The sequence below is a fragment of the Myotis lucifugus genome, unplaced genomic scaffold, assembly GCF_000147115.1.
Source record: "Myotis lucifugus unplaced genomic scaffold, Myoluc2.0 scaffold_299, whole genome shotgun sequence".
NCBI classification, from domain to species: Eukaryota; Metazoa; Chordata; class Mammalia; order Chiroptera; family Vespertilionidae; genus Myotis; species Myotis lucifugus.
Genome location: NW_005871347.1, coordinates 750,963 through 761,546, shown reverse-complemented (window position 1 = coordinate 761,546; position 10,584 = coordinate 750,963). Strand labels below are relative to the sequence as shown.

General features: G+C 43.5%; 1 pseudogene; it reads left to right on the top strand.

Moving 5' to 3' along the window:
• Positions 1-8,693: 8,693 nt before the first annotated feature.
• On the top strand, positions 8,694-9,311 carry LOC102421111 (annotated as a pseudogene).
• Positions 9,312-10,584: the final 1,273 nt, after the last annotated feature.

Below are 10,584 nucleotides of genomic sequence, written 5' to 3'. Positions count from 1 at the left end.
TCTGAGACTGTGTTACGCCTTCTTCTTCCATTTCCAACAACATATTTTTGTGAAACAGGGTTTTCCAGCTTGTTGGTTATCAAGTCTAAATACAGAAGTAGACTTGTTGTGGAAGATGATCTTCGTTGTGCTCTTGCAAAGACTGCCCCAAGAATTTCTGATCTGGTGAGAAAGAAGCAATCTCAACCTTTGCACTGATGTTGGCTTTTTACGCATACTGTCGCAAAATGTAGCAATGTAGTTTACTGTTGTTATACTGCTACCCATGCTACACCATGCTTCAAGACAAAATTTCATTTATTTGTAATTAGAAATAAATATTTCACAATATATAATTATATATTGTTTTTGTGATTAATCACTATGCTTTAATAATGTTCATTTTGTAACAATGAAAATACATCCTGCATATCAGATATTTACATTATGATTCATAACAGTAGCAAAATTACAGTTATGAAGTAGCAATGAAAATAATTTTATGGTTGGGGGTCACCACAACATGAGGAACTATATTAAAGGGTTGCGGCATTAGGAAGGTTGAGAACCACTGCCCTAGTGAGTAATGATGTTGAACTAAAGACTATGGACCAATGTGTATGCACTTATCTACCATATTTTGTTGTGAAAGAGCCACTCAAATATTTGGCCCATTTTGAATTTTTTAGTTTCCTTTTATTGTTTTAGAGTTCTGCATACATTCTGGATGTAGTTTCTCTGATTTTTTTCTATTGTTCCCTTTTATCTATTTCATTGATTTCAATCTAATTTTTACTCTTTTGCTTACTTTGTCTTTAGATTCTTTTTCTAGTTTGTTAGGATAGAAAATGTGGTCATTGAATTGCAAACTTATCTTTTTAACTCTCAGTGTTTAATGATATGAACTTCCCCTTTAACACTGCCTTAGATGCATTTCACAACTTTTGATATGCTGTGTTTTCATTATCATTCAGTTCAAAATACAAATTTTTAATTTTTATTTCCTCTTTGACCAGTGAGTTATTATTTTTTATTTTGAGGGGAGACAAGCCATGAATATTTAGGAGCACAGTTCAGAGAGAATTGATGTAAATGAGGAGCTGAGCACCCCGTGGGCTGGCTTCAGAGCAGGTCACGGAGAGTGAGGGGAAGACTGAGCAGAAAGGAGGGCTCTGGGCCCCAGTGGTCATGTGAGAGAGTAGTATTTCCAGAGGAGGGTTTTGACACACGTGATAAAATACAGAATCCATCTGAGTCCACATACATCGGGACACTGGTTACTGGGGAATTGAAATATAAACAGACTTGAAAATGTGTAAAACCAGAGCCACAGCCCCAGGAAGATTCTGTGTCTGCAGGGGCCTGAGAGGAACAGGCAGTATTGGGTGGGTTGGAGGTAAAGATGCAGAAAGAGAGGAAATAAACAATCCTACACACACTAAAGAGGACTGATAAGTTGCAGACACTGTGACCTTCTCCATTTGTGATTCTGTCCCCATAAGGTTGTATTCTCTGTACTGAGGAGGATGCTCTTGAGCTGGGAAACCCCGTAGACTTTCCAAAAGCTTTAATCTCCCTGCACAGAAGGAGGCCAAAGGCTGATGTAGAAAAATGGAAGACATTTTAAAATGAAAGAAAATGAAAAGCAGCATTCATACAAAACAACTCTAAACAGAAAAGAGCAAACAATGATCACTCTTATTAAGCTTGCAAACATTTCCTTAAAGTGAAATAAAAGAGCAAAACAGTAACGCAATACTCTCCAACAGGAATTAAATATTGTTAAATAAACATCTGCAGGTATTAAAAACACCTTGATTCAATATTTAACACTGATTCAAAATGAATAAGAAAAATGAACCAAAAACATTTAAAATGAAAAAAAGGATGAAATTCTTCAGAAAAGAATTTGAAGATAAAGGACACATAATCTAAGAAATGAAGATTAAATTAAAAGCGCCAAAGGATAATGAACTGATATAATACAACAGAAAAAAGTAAATACAATTAAGAAAGAGGTTAGAAGAATCAGAAAGATAAATTTAAAAGATAAGCAAAGAAGATCCAAAATATCTCTTATGTATTGGAATCTTTGAAGAAGAAAAACAAAATATGTATTGAAACTAATATTTAAACTATAATCCAAAAATGTGTAATATAAAATATCTATCCTATATAATAAAAGGCCAGCGACCATAAGCGTAATGACTGGAATGACCGCTTGACCAGTCACTATGAGACGGGGAGCCAGCAAGGGGAACCAGGTGGCTGGCGGTGGCGGTGGGGTGAGACGAGGGCTGCCAAAGGGAACCAGGTGGCTGGCAGCGGAGGAGGGGCGGGACCTGGGGCCAACTAAGGGAACTGGGTGGCTGGTGGGGGCGGTGGGTCAGGACCGGGGACTGGCAAGTGGGTGGAAGATGGGCCTGATTGCAGGCTAAGCCCAGGGACCCTACCCGTGCACGATTTTGTGCACTCGGCCTCTAGTCTACACATAAACATGTTACACTGTCTGCTTGGAAAATTGATCAGCAGTGATCAGCTCTGGGCCTTCACCTGGTGCAACTTTTAGATGTTAAAGATAAGAAAACAATCATCGGGCCTAGAGGCAGGAAAGACCACAGCTGACCAGGAACAGAGAAGCAGGTGGCATCAAACTCCTTCCCAGCAGCCAACAAGCAGGAACAAAGGGAACCCAGAAAGGAAAGCATTAGCAAGGACTTTTTATGGCCAGACACGCTGTTCTCCATGAGCCACAGCTATAAAAACTATTTTAAATATTAAAACACCCAGGGAACCTTGTGATCAGACACCTTCCAGAAGGACCTGAGAGATGAGCTTCATCCCCACCAGGAGCCACTGGGGAGCTTTGGCCAAAGGCTGGTGGTGAGCCCTGCAAGCCAGGCCGCCCCAGGACCACAGTGGGGCTCAGCCCAGCTGGGCAGACTGAAACCAGCCAGGCCAGGATGGTTTCTGGTAGTGCTGCCTGTGTTGAGCTGCTAAATCTTATTTTAAAATATGTTTTAGAGAGAGAAAGGGAGAGAGATCATTGATGTGTGAGAGATGGAGCCCACACCTGGGCCTGGGCCCTGACCGGGAATGGAATCCGTGACCTCCTGCTACATGGGATGACACTCAACCACTGAGTCACACTGGCCAGGACAAGTTGCTAAATCTTTTTAAAACAGCAGAAGATAAGTTCTCCGTGGCTTCCTTCCATAGTGTGGCTGCCTACGCTGGCAGACCAGTGGGTAGCAGAGAGGAAGGCAGGAGCGGCCAGGCAGCAGCCCCATGAGAATGCGTTGAGTCCCGGAATCCCAGTCACAAAGACAGGAGTGGACATGCTCAGAGGAAACCCCAACGAAGGTGAGGAGGTCCCATTTCCTGTGCTCTCCCCACTGGTGTCTGAATGTCTCTGTGTGGACATGGCATGACATGGCAGTGTTCTGTGCCTTTCTTGTGCTAAGTTTGGGGGGCAATGTGTTCTTGGAATTTCACAGAGGCCTCAGCTCGCACAGTGCCCTGGAGCAGGAGCAGGAGCAGGAACAGACATGGTGAGCCTGCAGGATGAGCCTGTGGGGTGAGCCTATGGGGTGAGCCTGTGAGGTGAGCCTGTGGGGTGAGCCTATGGGGTGAGCCTGTGGGGTGAGCCTGTGGGGTGAGCCTGTGAGGTGAGCCTGGACGGGGTGAGCCTGGACGGGGTGAGCCTGGACGGGGTGAGCCTGGACGGGGTGAGCCTATGGGGTGAGCCTGTGGGGTGAGCCTGTGGGGTGAGCCTATGGGGTGAGCCTGTGGGGTGAGCCTGTGGGGTGAGCCTATGGGGTGAGCCTATGGGGTGAGCCTGTGAGGTGAGCCTGGACGGGGTGAGCCTGTGGGGTGAGCCTATGGGGTGAGCCTGGACGGGGTGAGCCTGTGGGGTGAGCCTATGGGGTGAGCCTGTGGGGTGAGCCTATGGGGTGAGCCTGGACGGGGTGAGCCTATGGGGTGAGCCTGTGGGGTGAGCCTGTGGGGTGAGCCTATGGGGTGAGCCTGTGAGGTGAGCCTGGACGGGGTGAGCCTGGACGGGGTGAGCCTGTGGGGTGAGCCTAGACGGAGTGAGCCTGCAGGGTCAGCCTGCTGGGTGAGCCTGTGGGGTGCAGGCTCCTTCCCTCCCTCCCTTTGTGGTGAGCTGCCCGCTGCCTGGCACTGGTAGTAAGTGCTGTGAGCTTGTCAGAGGGCAGCTCCCTCTGCATCTCTAAAGTGAGTCTCAGACTTAACAGATGACTTACCTGCAGATCCCGATAAAAGCAGGTACTGGTTCCGAAGTCTGGGGCCTGAAGTTCTTCATCCAACAAGATCTCAAGTGATGTCCATGCCCTGGTCCCTGTGGGCACTACAGTATGCTCAGCTCCCTCCCAAGGGTTTGCCAGGGAATGCTTGCTGGTGTCCCCTGGCCAACAAGCGTCCTGCTTCCTTCCCTGTAGATATCTAGCAAGATCGATAACCCATCCCAGTTGGGGAGAATCTCCAGAGGAAGCAGGACTAGTTTTGTCTACAGTGGTTATTTTCAGATTAAATCTCCCTTTTCTTCATCTTTTCAGGAAATCTCGTGAGCCATGAGTCAGTTATTCACACCTGCCTTGGAGTTTTTAATGCTTTCTTACTCATCCTATATAATAAAAGCCTAATATGCTAAGTGTCTGGTCATCCGGTCATACGTTCAACCAATCAAAGAGTACTATGGTAATGATATGCTAAGGCCACTCAACTGCTCGCTATGATATGCACTGACCACCAGGGGGCAGATGCTCCAACTAGTAGGGTCTGGCCGATCAGGACTGAGCAAGATGGGCTGGACATGCCCTGGAGCCCTCCTGCGGTCCTTGCCCTGATGGCCAATCTCCTGCATCCCTCCCTGGCCCCAATCATGCACTGGTGGGGGTCCCTTGGGCTGGCCTGTACCCTCTTGCAATCTGGGACCCTCTCGGGGGATGTCAGAGAGCCGATTTCAGCCCTATCCCACAGGCCAGGCCGAGGGACCCCACTGGTGCACGAATTTGTGCATTGGGCCTCTAGTTGTATAGATTCAAGACAGGGCTAGGTAAATTTATTTTCAAGACATCAGTAGGAATATAACATAGTAAAATTCAACAATAGCAATATTCTAGTTGATCTTGATTGTTCATCATAATTACATGGGGCCTCTTATTTTATTTATTTATAATTTAAAATGTTTAATTACCCTTGACATTCAATATTACATTAGTTTCAGGTGTACGTCATTTAGAACTTATTAAGTGATGACCCAATACACCTGGCACCATACATAGTTATTACATTACTAGAGACCCGATGCATGAAATTTGTGCAAGAGAAGGCCTTCCTTCCCCCGGTTGCTGGGACTGGCTTCCCTCTGGCACCCAGGACCCAGGCTTCTCTCGTGGCCCTGGTTTCATCAGGAAGGTCGTTCGAAAGGATGTCTGGAAGGACATCCAGTCTAATTAGCATATTACACTTTTATTATTATAGATTACTGACTGTATTCCCTGTGTTGTACCTTACATCCCTGTGACTATTTTGTAACTGCCAATCTGTACTTTTTAATCCCTTCACCCTTTTCACCCACTCCCCTAACCCCGGCCCATCTGGCAACCATCAGTTTGTTCTCTGTATCAATAGGTTTGTTTATTTTGTTTTTTAGATCCCACATATAAGTAAAAGCGTATGCTTATTGTTTTTCTCTGACTTATTTCACTTATCATCATGTTCTCCAGGTCCATCCATGTTGTCACAAATAGTAAGATTTCATTCTCTTTAATGGCTGAGGAGTATTCCATTGTCTATTTGTACCACATCTTCTTTAATTGCTTGTCTTTCAATTGGGGCATTTAATCCATTTATATTTAAAGTAATTATTGATAATTGTGCAGTTAATGTCATTTTCTTTATTGTCTTCTGATTGTATTTGTAGTTCTTATTAGTGACTTTCTGTAGTGTTATGTTGGATTCATTTATCTTTATTTCTTGTATATCTCTGGTAGATTTTTGTTTTGTAGTTAGCATGTATCTCATATATGCCAAGCTATGCTTATAGCCGTCTATTTTAAGTTGATGGTCATTTAAGTTTGAACACATTCTACTAGTAAAATCTCTACCATTTTTATTCATTCACTCCACATTTTGTTATTATTTTTTAATTTCTTTTGTGTTTATGTGTGTGTCTTTGTATCCCTTAATTTACTGTTGTAATTACATGTAATCTTCCTACTTTTGCCTTTTAGTGTTGGTTAATCCATTGCTTTTATTATGTGTTTACTTTAAAAAATGCAGCTTCCTAGGACTCATCTCAGAGAAACTGAGTCAGAATGTGGGCTGTGACAGGCACCTGCATTTTTAAAACATCGTGGGTGATGCTGAGGCATGCCAGCTAGAGAACACTGCTCTGCAAATGAGTCCCTAGATTGTATAACTGGTGGTACAAGGCCAAACAGACAAAAATGGACAAAATAATAAGAATATTGAAGATTCAAACAACCCAGTTAACAAGCTTGATCTAATGGAGAAATATAGAACTGTGTACTCAGTAACTGGAAAACACACATTCCTTTTCAAACACATGTGTGATACCTGAACTGTCCACATACTAAGATATTGATCATGTCTCAACAGGTATGCACACCATATTCATATGAACAATACAATTATATTGTGTTTCAACAACAAAAACATTTTTATTAAAAAACTCCACATGTTCAGAAATTAGAAATATACTTCAAAACAAAGATAAAATCATAATGAATATTAGGAAATGCTTAGAATAAAAAAATAAAACTACTAAATATTGACATTTGTGGGATGAAGAGAAGTGGTAATTCCAGCTCATCTTAGGAGGAAAGAAAATCTGTAAACTAAGAATATAACTTAAGAAATTTAAAAGTGAGTAACAGACTAAGAACAAAAAGAACAGAGAAAAGGAAATATAATGCAAATGCAAAGTTGGTTCTTTAAAAAGATCACTTACAAATATTTAGAAAGATTTAAAAAAAGAGCAAAAAAAGCATTATTAAAAATTAAAGAGAGCATGCCTAAATGTAGAAAAGATAAAATACATAAATGGACTTCTCTATAAATTTGAAAATCAAAACAAGATTACCAGAAAGTACAATTTATCAAAATTAAGAAAAAATGAAAACCAACAAAATTAAGCTAATCACTAAAAAACTCCCCTGTTCATAAGACAGAAAAACAATGAGAATAAGAAAAAAGGCCAAAGAAATTTTACATTTGAATTAGAATGAACACTCAAGTAATGCATAATTCTAATAGTATGTATATTCTACTACATAATATAATCTTTATTTATAATAATAATAAAATCCCATGAGGACAGCACAGAAAAGAAAGTCATAGGCCAATCTCACTCATAAACATAGATGGAAAAATCTTCAGATATTTGTTAAATGAAACCATAGTATATAAAAATGTAATGTATCATGTTTGGTAGGAACTACCTATGGAAAACTTGGGTGATTTAACATTAGAACATTATTACTGTATTTCATCACATTAAAGAAAGGATAAAACTACATGAATACATACAGACATCCACAGTGTCAGTGCGCATTCAGTAATACAAATTCCCCCCAAACTAGAAAATACTGGTAATAGAAACTTCCTGAATCTGATAAAGGGTATCTATGAACAATTTACTGCATATAACGTATTCAGTAGTTTAAGTCAAGAACCATTTGTTAGAAGCAATAGAAGTAGGTTTAAACTTGTACTGAAAGTCCTAGCAAGAGCCGTCAGATAAGAAAAAAATAAAAAATTATAAAAGTAGTAGAAATCTGTTATTTATATACTAGAGGCCCGGTGCACAAAATTCATGCATGGGTAGGGTCCGTAGGCCTGGCTGGAGATCAGGGCCGATTGGGGCCTTCCTTCCCCTAGCTGCTGGCAGCCAGGAGGGGCATTCCTTCCCTGGCTGCCGGCTGCTGGCCAGGCTCTTCCTTTGTTGCACACCACCCCCTGGTGGTCAGCAAACTTCATAGTGAGCAGTCAAACTCCTGGTCGGTTGAACTCCCAAGGGGGCAATTTGCATATTAGCCTTTTATTATATAGGATGATATATATATATATATATATATATATATATATATATATATATATAACTATATATATAAAAAACCAGTGTCCGTGACAACCATGACGACCAAATGACTGGTCACCAAGAGGTGCATTGAGCACCTCTTGGTCCAATCACCCCGGTCCTCAGGCTCAGATTGATCAGGGGATGGCTAACAGGGGAGCAGGGGTGAGTGGTGCCATGGGGACTGGCAAGTGGGTGGAAGACAGACCTCTTGGTCCCTCCTCCCGGTCCTCAGACTCTGATCAATCGGTGGCAGTGGCAACTGGTGAGTGGAAGACAGACCTCTCGGTCCACTCCCCCGGCCCACAGGCTCCGAATCATCAGGGGATGGCTAACAGGGGAACAGGGGTGAGTGGCACGGTGGGGACTGGCGAGCAGGTGGAAGGCAGACGTCTTGGTCCCTCCTCCCGGCCCTCAGGCTCCAATTGATCAGTGGCAGTGGTGGGGCAGAACTGGGGACTGGTGAATGGGCAGAACATGGTCCTGATGGTAGGCTAGGTGGTCCATCCAGAGTAGGTTTGGAGTGTGCTGGGGAAGAAAGAGGAAGATTTGATTAGAAAATGGCATCACCGCCAGCCTCGACCCTGAAATGGAGCTGCTGGCCGAGCACCGGCTGAAGCCGCTGCCCGCAGACAAGCAGATCGAGACTGGGCCCTTCCTGGAGGCAGTGTCCCACCTGCCACCCTTCTTCGATTGCCTTGGGTCCCCAGTGTTATGCCTATCAAGGCAGACATAAGTGGTAACATCACGAAAATCAAAGCTGTGTACAACACCAACCTGGCCAAGTTCCGGACCCTGCAGAACAACCTGGAGGCAAAGAAGGAAATGTATGGGGCAGAGTGGCCCAAAGTGGGGGCCACGCTGGCACTGATGTGGCTGAAAAGGGGCCTCCGCTTCACCTAGGTCTTCCTGCAGAGCATCTGTGACGGGGTCGGGATGAGAGCCACCCCAACCTCATCTGCGTCAGTGCCACCAAGGCCTAGGAGATGGCGCTCAAGAAGTACCACGGCTGGATCGTGCAGAAGATCTTCCAGGCAGCGCTGTGTGCCGCACCCTACAAGTCCAAGTTCCTAAAAGCGCTCTCCAAGGGCCAGAGGAGGAGTGCCTGGAGAAGGTCTGCCTGTTCCTGGTCAACTACATGGCCACCATTGACGTCATCTACGAGATGTACACCAAGATGAATGCTGAGCTCAACTACAAGGTGTAGGCGTGCCCAGTGGCTGGCACTCCCAGAAACAGACAAGCTAGAATCACTGTGAAGCAAGGTGGTAGGCCACCTTGGCCTGCATCCCCCAGAGCGGCCCAAAGTCTGGCTGGGGTTGCAGGGGGCAGCCCTGGTTTCTAAAAAGTCATTTTTGGGGTATATCCTAACAGAGCAATAAATAACCACCCTACTTCTCTATCACCTTTGAATTTCACGGCAGCACAGACCGACTGCCTTCATTTCAGTGTGAGAAAAATCAGTTAATGTTGCTAATAAGTCAAGTCTTAGGGTTTTCTGTCCCCGGTCCCCACGTGGTGCGTGACCCTGGGGGAGCACTGTCATTTTAAAAATGAGGATCTGGTGCAGTGATGTTTTGGGCCATGTAAGAACCACGAGGAGTCTGGTTTGAAATTATACAGGATTTTTTTTAAAGCAGACTGCTGTGTGCTCCTGTGGTTGCACAGCCCAGTGTCACACTGCTGTCAGTATAGACCCCACTCTTTCTACTGTCTTTTTCCAGACAGTTTTTTATAGTTGAAAACAACCAGCAAGGCTTTGGTGACCTTGACCAAGGGGACTTTATTTCAAAGCTATCAGGTCTGAGGAACTGACCCAGATGACTGAGTTTGCATTCTTCTGCATAAGTGTTTCCTTCAGGGACAGCCTACCCCACCTAAGAAACTACCCATCACGTGTGTTCTCTCAGAGGGAAGACCACGACCCTTCTGATGCTAAGACCCAAGGAAACACCTCGCTGCCGTAACTGTCCCTCCTGGCACTAACAAGAGCTGTATTTTGAAAGTGTTGGGGTGATAGAGGGACCCCCAAAGAATTCATGTGTGTTAAAAACCCAATGAAGAATAATTGGTGATTTTTATGCAAACACTAAATAATTCTTAGTAAATAAATCTCTATTTTGGAATCACACACACACACACACACACAAAAAACAAAAAAACAAAAAAACTTTGGAGACAGTGAAGGGCAGTTTTTCCAGACTGTTGAGAGCTGAGAATTAGAGTTTAATTGGCATAGAAATCCTGCTAATACACCTGATACCTGACATCTGAACACTCTACTTTTAGGTTTTCCAGTTCAAGTTTTTGGAGATGGCCTATTAAAACACACCTGGTTGGAAAGTGTTTGTATAGAAACCCATAAGTATTAAGTGTTTGCTGTGTTTACAATGCTTAGCTCTCTGTAAGGAATATGGAATAATGTTAAACACCCCATGTTCTCAAGAAGCTTGAATTTTAAAATAAAAAATAAAGAAGAA